The sequence below is a fragment of the Asparagus officinalis genome, chromosome 10 (assembly GCF_001876935.1).
Source record: "Asparagus officinalis chromosome 10, Aspof.V1, whole genome shotgun sequence".
Lineage (NCBI taxonomy): Eukaryota > Viridiplantae > Streptophyta > Magnoliopsida > Asparagales > Asparagaceae > Asparagus > Asparagus officinalis.
In genome coordinates, this window is record NC_033803.1 from 33,240,860 (window position 1) to 33,250,187 (window position 9,328).

At 35.5% G+C, this 9,328-nt stretch overlaps 1 long non-coding RNA gene and 1 pseudogene across 1 annotated transcript; one reads left to right on the forward strand and one right to left on the reverse strand.

Moving 5' to 3' along the window:
- LOC109825820 lies at positions 406-4,659 on the forward strand (annotated as a pseudogene).
- Positions 6,900-8,814, reverse strand: LOC109825821. The gene is made up of 3 exons (XR_002243103.1): positions 8,212-8,814; positions 7,351-7,830; positions 6,900-7,280 (listed from the first exon to the last, which is right to left on the reverse strand). It is a non-coding gene; the product is annotated as an uncharacterized LOC109825821 (long non-coding RNA).

A 9,328-nucleotide genomic window follows, 5' to 3' on the forward strand; every position in this document is an offset into this window, starting at 1 on the left:
TGATAGCTACTTCAATAACTAATAACTATGGCCCGGATATTTGAGGGCGTACTTTCACCATATGTTTACAAAATATTTTCAATTGTCTTAGCTGCCTGCGCTATAAATCGCTTTTAGGTGGTTGTGGTTCAATGATTGTATTAATGGACACCAATATTTGGTTCACATAGTTTCTCCCATTTAGAATCTTTTCATACTCTTTTTTTATGCCTTTAGGGTTTGCCTTTTATTTTATGCAACTATGCATCAAGCAAATTTGTACTTTCCTCGACTTCCCTCTCAAATTGAATTTTCTAAGTTAGGTGTAGGTGCATTTCAACTTCGATCCTGTCTCATGTGCTGTAGATTTTACAATTCTAAGAGATACGCTATTCAGTGATTAAAGTAGGAGATAGCTCTTGTCATAGGTGGAAATAGCTAGAAGTTTGAGAAAAGATTTATTATTGCTGTTAAGTTTTCACATACTGATTTCTTATAACTCATATGCATCTCATATAATCCATATTCATGAATTGCTTGCTTGATTTGAAAATGAACATTGAATCAAACAGTTCTCAAGTGCAGTATGGCTTGGTGCATATTGCTGCTGGAGATCTATTAAGGGCAGAAGTAGCAGCTGGGACTGAAAATGGGAAGCGTGCCAAGGAATACATGGAGAAGGGCAAGTTGGTTCCTGATGAAATTGTTGTCATGGTATAAGAATATTATTATTTTCCTTAGTACTTTTATGGCTGTTGTTTCACTTAGATGGAGCATTCATTTAGATGGTTAGGGAGTGACTGATGCAATCAGATGCTCAAGAAAATGGATGGCTTTTGGATGGGTATCCAAGGAGCTTATCTCAGGCAAAAGCCTTGGAGGATCTTGGCATCCGACCTGATCTTTTCGTTCTCTTGGATGTAAGCATTTTTCTCTCACAAAAATGCTTAGTTCTCAAATTCAACTTATGATTGATACATATACGGACTCTCTTCAGGTCTCTGAAGACATTCTTGTTGAGAAAGTGGTCGGTAGAAGACTTGATCCTGTTACAGGAAAGATATACCATTTGAAGTATTCTCCACCTGAAAATGAAGAAATTGCTGCGAGATTGACCCAGCGGTTCGATGATACGGAGGAGAAGGTTTTTCTATTAACCTGTCAATATACATATACATGGAGCTCTTTATCATAAAATTTTTGATTGTTATTATTTTCATATGTTACCTTTTCTTTCAGATATATAGTCATGGTATTTCTTGGAGATAATAGTAATTTGTGAACCTTTACTCTGGACTTATGTAGTTCAAGTTGCAATTGCAGACTCATCATTAATAATGTGGATGATGTGCTTTCTGTATATAAAGATGTCATCTACAAGGTGCGTCAAACTGGTAATTTTTATAATTATTTCTAACTGAAATCCAGTTGGATCATCAATTTACTTGAAGTAAACAGTCACTGGGATCTCAAGTGCTGTGGTTAGTACCTTATATGTTTTAGAGGGCTAAAAGAGGGAATGAAATTTTCTTGTTACCTGTTCCATGTTTTCCTAACAAACTATAAAGAATTTAAAAAAAATAAAAATAAAAACACTCGGAAAAAGGAAATTTCTTCCGATAATACCAAGTAGTTCTACCTTCTCTTCTAGCAGTGTGTGTCCATTTAAAAAGTGAGCATCAAGTAATAAGTTCAATTATCTGGTTTTCCTTAAGTCATGTAAAGCACAGTACTGGAAAACTGATAATCAGATTAAACTTGATCTGTACAATTACAATTCCAATATACAGAACAGTTGAAACAAAAACCTAACACTTTATCCGAACCTGAAGGAGTGGCCCTGGGTCATTGGTTAGTTTTGAAAATGCTTCATCAGTTTTTGTGAGTGCTTAGCAGCTTGGTTCTTTTTGGTAAGCAAGAAACGAATTTATCTTAAGAGAAGAAGCTGCAAAAGTGTGGTTTGGAGGAATTACCTATAAACTTCATCCAGAAGATGGCAGAAGAATCATTTCTAGTTACTTTGATTAGTTTTTGTTCACTTACAATGATCCACTGTTTTATGATTTTCTGTTGATTGTTAGCATATCTAGACTATTTATTGCCCTGTACTAGAAACTGTGCTAGATACAATTTTCTTTTACTTTATGTTCATCCTTTTGGGTCTTGGAGTTTTATTAAATTTTTACTAATGAAGAAAGACGGAATTCACTGCAGAAAGGGCAGGGCTTTGGGGGAGTACTTATTGCATATCGTACAACCTGCTACACACAACCGGACTAGTTGAAAATCATATGTTAATATATGCACTAATTAGTTTTGTTCGAGTCAGTTGTTGTATCCTGTCTTTATCGCTTATTGTAAACAAGCCTACTTAAAAACCACAATATATGAAATAAATCATTAAATGAAAATGATTTAAGTGAGTATGTCAAAGCTGAGGCCAGGTTTTCTTGTTTTCCTCTGCATCTTCACTCTTCTTTTCTTCTTCATCTTCTTAAGTTGCAGTTTCCTATTTACAGACCAATATCTTAATCCTTTATTGTAAAGCCTACTTAAAGACCACAATATATGAAATAAATCAATCAATGAAAATGATTCGAGTATGGCATGGATGAGGACTAGTTTTCTTGCTGTCCCTGCATCTTCACTCTTCTTTTCCCCCTCTTCTTAAGTTGTTCCTATTTCCAGACCAATAGCCTCATAACTGGCCATTTCAGCGTTCCTTCCGTTTGCACATTACCACATCAGGTCAGACTTCATTTTTACTTCAGGATTTCTCAGATATGTTGGGTGAGTATGTTGGCTTTAACTGTGATATCAACATCCATGTCACTTACTGCAATAATGCCTATGCCATTTCAAATTATAGTACATAGAGCCAGTAGTTGCTAGTGTTTCCTCCATTGCTCATGTGGTCCTTGTGGGGCCAATGTGGCTTCCAGTTCTGGGTGAGCATTGAGTGCTTTCATGTGTTTTTTCCTTTTAGCTATTAGTGGAATTGAGCCTCTCTTTATATATTAACATGGCAAAAGGTACCACATGCATCTGAAATAAACCAAACCAATTGTTTTTATGTTATCTGAATACCAAATACTTTTTAATTTTACTATTCATCCACTGAAATAAAGTCCATTTTGTTAAAACCCTTATATTTCACATAATTTAGACTGGCTGTACTATTCATCCACTGAAATAAAGTCCATTTTGTTAAAACCCTTATATTTCACATAATTTAGACTGGCTGTTTAGTGATTCTACCAAGTCGTGGAGAGTTTTGTTAAAACCCTTATATTTCACATAATTTAGACTGGCTGTTTAGTGATTCTACCAAGTCGTGGAGAGCCTGATTCTTGACCATGCTGGAGAACCGATTTCACACTGATTGTCCTCAACTGGGATAGCACCTGATCTGACCTGAATTGTTATATTAAACTGACCTAACTAATGATCAATTAGGCAATTACTATTTGATTTTCACACAAAATTCAAACCGACCCTATATGCTAAATCTAATTGCTAGAGCACCAATTTAAAGTATAAACAAAGCAAGAAATTTGTAGTAGAGGAGAAGAAAGGGTTATAGTAGGAAAAAGACTGGGATAGAGTTTGAAGAAGTTTGAAGAGAAGATAGATAAATGCAGTATCAGTTGTATTCAATCCAAGTTTGAAATATATTGGTTACATATACCTTTATGTATATAGAAAGTAAAGATAGAAGTATAATATTCAAATAACTCAGAAAATCATACTTAGCTCAATTGAATTAAAAGTAATGCCTAAAATTCTCATATTTGGATTTTGGCAAGGGTTTTCTTCTCTTTGCAGTGTGCAACCTCTCCATAGTTCAAACATTACTTTATGGCTGAATATTTTACATTTTTTTAACCTAAAATAAATTGTTTTGCTTTGCACAGAATTTTTTTTGTAACCTAAAATTATCATATTTGGATTTGAACAAGGGTTTTATTCTCTTTGCAGTGCGCAACCTCTTCATAGTTCAAACATTACTTTATGGCTGAATATTTTATATTTTTTTTGTAACCTAAAATAAATTGTTTTGCTTTGCACAAAAATAAATTTTTTTGTAACCTAAAATTCTCATATTTGGATTTTGAAAAGGGTTTTCTTCTCTTTGCAGTGTGCAACCTCTCCATAATTCAAACATTACTTTATGGCTGAATATTTTACATTTTTTTAACCTAAAATAAATATTTTACATTTTTTATAACCTAAAATAAATTGTTTCAAACATTACTTTATGGTTGATGAATTATTCAACCTTACATTTATATTTTTTTCACTTTCAGGTCAATGGAAATGCTCCTAGGGAAGATGTTTTTGCTGAAATAGACAGTGCACTCTCCTCAGTTCTTGAGAAAAAGGCGAAGCTGGATTCATCATCAATGGCTGCTGGTATGGCTGGTTAGAGCTTTAGAGAGTGCATATTGTGTTGGTAGTTATCATATTTGGGGCTTGCCAGTATAATGATGACATGTTTAATTACCGATAACTAAGCCTTTTCATTCTTGTTTAACTTTGAAGAAGCTACCTAGCCCCATATTAGTTTAAAATTATTTCCTGGTTACAAAATTTTTTGTTGGTTGTAAGTAACTTATGATTTTTCACAGAAACTTGATAATAGGATGTATATTCAACTGTTTTACAGTGTTTACAAAGTTTGAAAAAAACAATCTTTTTAATTTAGCGATTCAATCTTTTTTCGATCTTTCTATAACTGTTTACAAAGTTTGAAAAAAACAATCTTTTTAATTTAGCGATTCAATCTTTTTTCGATCTTTCTATAACTCTCTGTTCTTTGTGTGTATGTGAGAGATTTTAATTTAGCGATTCAATCTTTTTTCGATCTTTCTATAACTCTCTGTTCTTTGTGTGTATGTGAGAGTGTATGTATAAGAAATTCTAAATATTTACCATCGTGGAAATTTTGTAATGCAGTCTTTTTTCCATCTTATCGCAATTATTGTGATCTTTGCGTGTCTAAGAGAGAAATGAGAAAGTGGATCAAATATTATTTTAGCTCGAACTTCAAAGTCCTAGAATTTACCATCATGTGAATTTACCTCTGCAATATTAATCTCATTTTTCGATAATGGTTTGATGTGAGTGTGTGTTTGAATGAGAGGGAGGGAGGGTGTAATTTTAGATTTTCCTCTAATACTAAATATTATTTTGCAATCTTTTTATCATCTTTTTGTACCTCTTTTGACCTTTGGTTGGTTTGTGTGTGTGTGTGTGGGGGGTGGGGGTTAGTCTTCTTCCATGAACTTTTCTTTTCTTCTCGATGCCATTCCTTTCACGGGTTTCTCTTTAAGAATTCTCTTCACCATTTTTTTGAGTGGTAACCTAGTGAATGATAATCTTAGATGGGGAGTTTTCTAGGAAAGAGATGGAAGGGAACCTTAATCTCCTCCCATCTTTTTGTAAACATGTGATACGAAGTGGTGTTACAGACGGTGCAGTGAACAACGGAGAAAAGATGACAAGAATCTAAACCACAGGAGGAAGGAGAAAAGATGCCAAAAGAGGATGAAGGTATATTGTTCATGATAAAAAAAACATTTAGGTTATGGAGTCGCAGGTAATTGTGTCCTTATTCCTTGAAGCAGCGATGTAACATTAGGAATTTATAGAGTATACTAATTTGTAAAGAGTGAGTAAAGCATAAATTTACTACAACTGAAAACATATTTAATATCCTAACAAGTTTTGATGTTAGTCATTCAGAAATAAATAGTTCGACAAAAGTCCTCACAATGTGAATTTTTAGGATGTAGTTTGCTAGAGGGAGGAGGGATCAATTATTACGCAAGTTGTAACTATATAGTCTGAAAACATTTATCATTTTAGGAGTTTAGATATCAAACTTTTTCTCATCAGTTGGTTTATTTGGTCTTTGTCTTTGTGTGAAGAGAGGGGGTGGGGGCTTAAGCTCTAAATACTAGGTGGTGCTTATCAGTTCTAGTTGGCACATATCCCTCTTTCGAAAAGGACCATGTTCCTCAAAGCAGCACTGTAACATTAGGAAGTTATAGAGCATACTAACTTGTGAGAGTGAATAAAACATAAAATTACCATAACTGAAAGGATATTTAACATCCTAACAAGTTTAAATATGGGAAAATTGTTCATAAGGTGGCACCTTAGATTCAATCTAAGGTAGTGCTTCTTGATTCATGAATTAGGCTATTCTCATTGATGATCCACTCTACTCATTGTGATCTAAATGTCTCAAAACATCTATAAAATAAAAATCATGATGATTAAATACTTCTAGCACATATTTTTCATTGTATCTTTTAGTTATGTTGTTGTAAAGCCGTTAATTTCATAATCACTTGATGCATGATTAACTACAACCCAATATGCCTAATTTTTTATTTGTATACAATCCAAAACACATAAATCAAAATGAACGGAATGGATGGAGTAATTTGATAGCACATAATGTAGTTTTGAAGGCGCTAGCTTAGATTGAATCTAAGGTGTTACCTTATAAACATTTTTCCTATAATAAACTTGATATTTGATACTAGTTCTTCAGAATTTAATAAACTGATACAAGTGCATGATAATGTGAATTTTAGGACGTAATTTGTTAATGATTTGCTTGGTGCCGACAGTTTTTCCATAATAAACTTGATATTTGATACTAATCCCTAAGAATGTGTGTGACTCACCATTTGTGTCCCTTTAGAGCAAATTTGGAAGCTGAAAATTAGTCCTTCAAAGGGGCTTTATAAGAGCAAGCCCTATGTCTAGTAAATTGTCACCTATCAAATTTTGTTAGGGGCTAACATTAAATCAATGTGATTGTGTGGATTGATGCATCAAGACATCAATTTGCAAGAGTGAACCGCATATCAAAATTGATTATGAGCTTTATATCATGATGTCCTAACTAAATAAAGCATCGACAGTGTTGTCATCACAATACATTTTTTACCAGCAGTCTTTAAGATCGAGAAGTTTGAATATGCATATGTGATCAAAAGCCACATAAGGTATAGTGGGCAATTCACAGCAATAGACTAGTTCGTAGAGAGAACAGGGAAACAATTCCTTGCAACTCCAGAACCTAAAAAGGTAAACCTTCTTCTTTTGGCATTTTCCCCCTTCCTTTTAATATTGTGGTTTAGATTCTCGTAGCCTATCCGAAAAGTCTTGACGATTTTGCCGAGGATCTCTAGACAATGGACAGCTGTTCGCTACATATCCTATAGCAATTTGGCTGAAGCTTTTTTGAATTGATGTTCACTGCATCTTTTGTAACGCCGCTTCACCTCCCTATAGCAATTTGGCTGAAGCTTTTTTGAATTGATGTTCACTGCATCTTTTGTAACGCCGCTTCACCTCACATGTCTACAAAAGGACAGAAGGAATCCAAGGTTCTGTTCCGTCTCTTTCCTCTAAATCTCTACTTTAGGGTTACCATTCTCGAGGGGAAAAAATGACCAACAGAATTCCTAAAGAGAAATCCGTGAAAGGGAATGACATTGAGAGGAAGAAAAGGAGTTCGCTGAAGAAGACAACCGCCGCTCTCCCCATCCTTCCACAAGAGGTAATCTTTTTTGGAATCTTCAGTCATCTCCCTGCCCAATTCCTTCTACTTCTGCGCTCTCTTAGCCGCGCTTCTCTCCAACTCATTGATAATCCTCACTTTGCCCAAACCCAAGCTTCTCTCGCTTTTGCCCACCTTCTTTTCTTTGTCTTCAACCGCTACCCCGAACCAAAATTCCTCTCTCTGCAAATCAATCGTGGTAGCCGTAACCGCCTCACTTGTCTCGAAAACTTTAAGTTGGGAGTCCCCCATGGTTGTATGATTCTTGCCTCCTGCAATGGTGATGTAAAACGGGGAGGGGATCTATCGGAATCAGCGATTTAATTTGAACAACGCACCGTTTCGCCAAAAATAATGATATTCGATAGGAAATTAATTAAAACAGTTAACGTGACAGATGGATTTTAATAAGATTTTAACGATATTCATAAATAATTCCAATCTCAAACAATTTAATCGCAATATCAATTATCATTTTCGCAAGTTCTAAGATCAATATCAAAATTTAGCAGTCACATGTTCAGTACTCTCAACTCACAAAATAATTTAAGCAGTGAATATATGATAAGAGTTTAGAGATTTAATACGCATGCAATTAACTAATAATTATGAGACTAACAGAAAATAATCTGGAAAACAAAACACAATCTCACCCAAGGACTGTTACTCTGATAATCACCAAAATTCCAATTCAACATCATCTCCACTATAGCTCTGGAGGTTGATCTTGAGTGCCACGTTGTTGCAAAAGATCAGGCAAGCAATCCCCAAGCTCCAAAACCGGTTCAATATCCAATCCACTGTTATCCAAAAAATGTTGAGAGAAATCCAAGACCCATTAACTACAGTGGAGCCCATATCCCAACTTATCAACAACCATTAATGATCTCTGTTCTCCTTTGGTCTTAGGGAGGGTCTGAACAAATCAAATCAGATCCCAGAGCTTTCCCTTTCGTTCGTTATAATGGAGAGGAGAAGGACGCGGATCGATGACTGGGCCAAACGGGCAGCGGGGAAGGTGAAGGTGGCGGCGGATCTGAGGTAGAAGAAGAGGGCGGTGGAGTGGGTTGGGTGCGGTTGCAGGGGAGGACGAGTGGTTGGTTTGGTGAGGGACAGCAGGCGCTCGAGTTCGTCGCCGGCTAAGGAGGAAGGGAGGGCGGATCTGGAGATGGGTTTGATGACGAAGGGATGGGAGGTGGTCAGAGGGGAATCGAGCGACGGTTGGTCGGCGTTGGGTGCAGTTGTAGGGGAGGAGGTGGCGTTGGACGGTTGACGAAAAGAAAAAAACAAGAGTAGGCTTAGGGTTTCACACCCATGGTTTCAGCCAACACAAATTTCATTTCATTCAATTCATTATTGAATCATTCTGATTATATCAATGCCTTAAATAGAAGAGAAATTACAGATTTTCAAATCTCTCAAAAAAATCAAATATCAACTACCTACCTACCTAATCTCAACCTGAATTGAAATTCAAATCTAAACTGAATTAACTACTAAACTAAAAATAACAAATAAATATATTGTTCTTGTCCTCATCATTCTCCCCGGGTGGGAGAAAACTCGACTCCGTTGAGTTAGCTGCAGAAGCTTGTCATCTTCAATAGAGTCTGCCTGCATCTTAATCTGTCATCATATACTTTCCTGTATCTCAAATCATTAGTTAAATTGCATTATAAATTCACCATCTAAAATATTATCAAAATTCACTGCTGCATGGGTGAATATATAGAAGTGGGGTAAAGTGAAACAACTCTCAGAAATAATAGC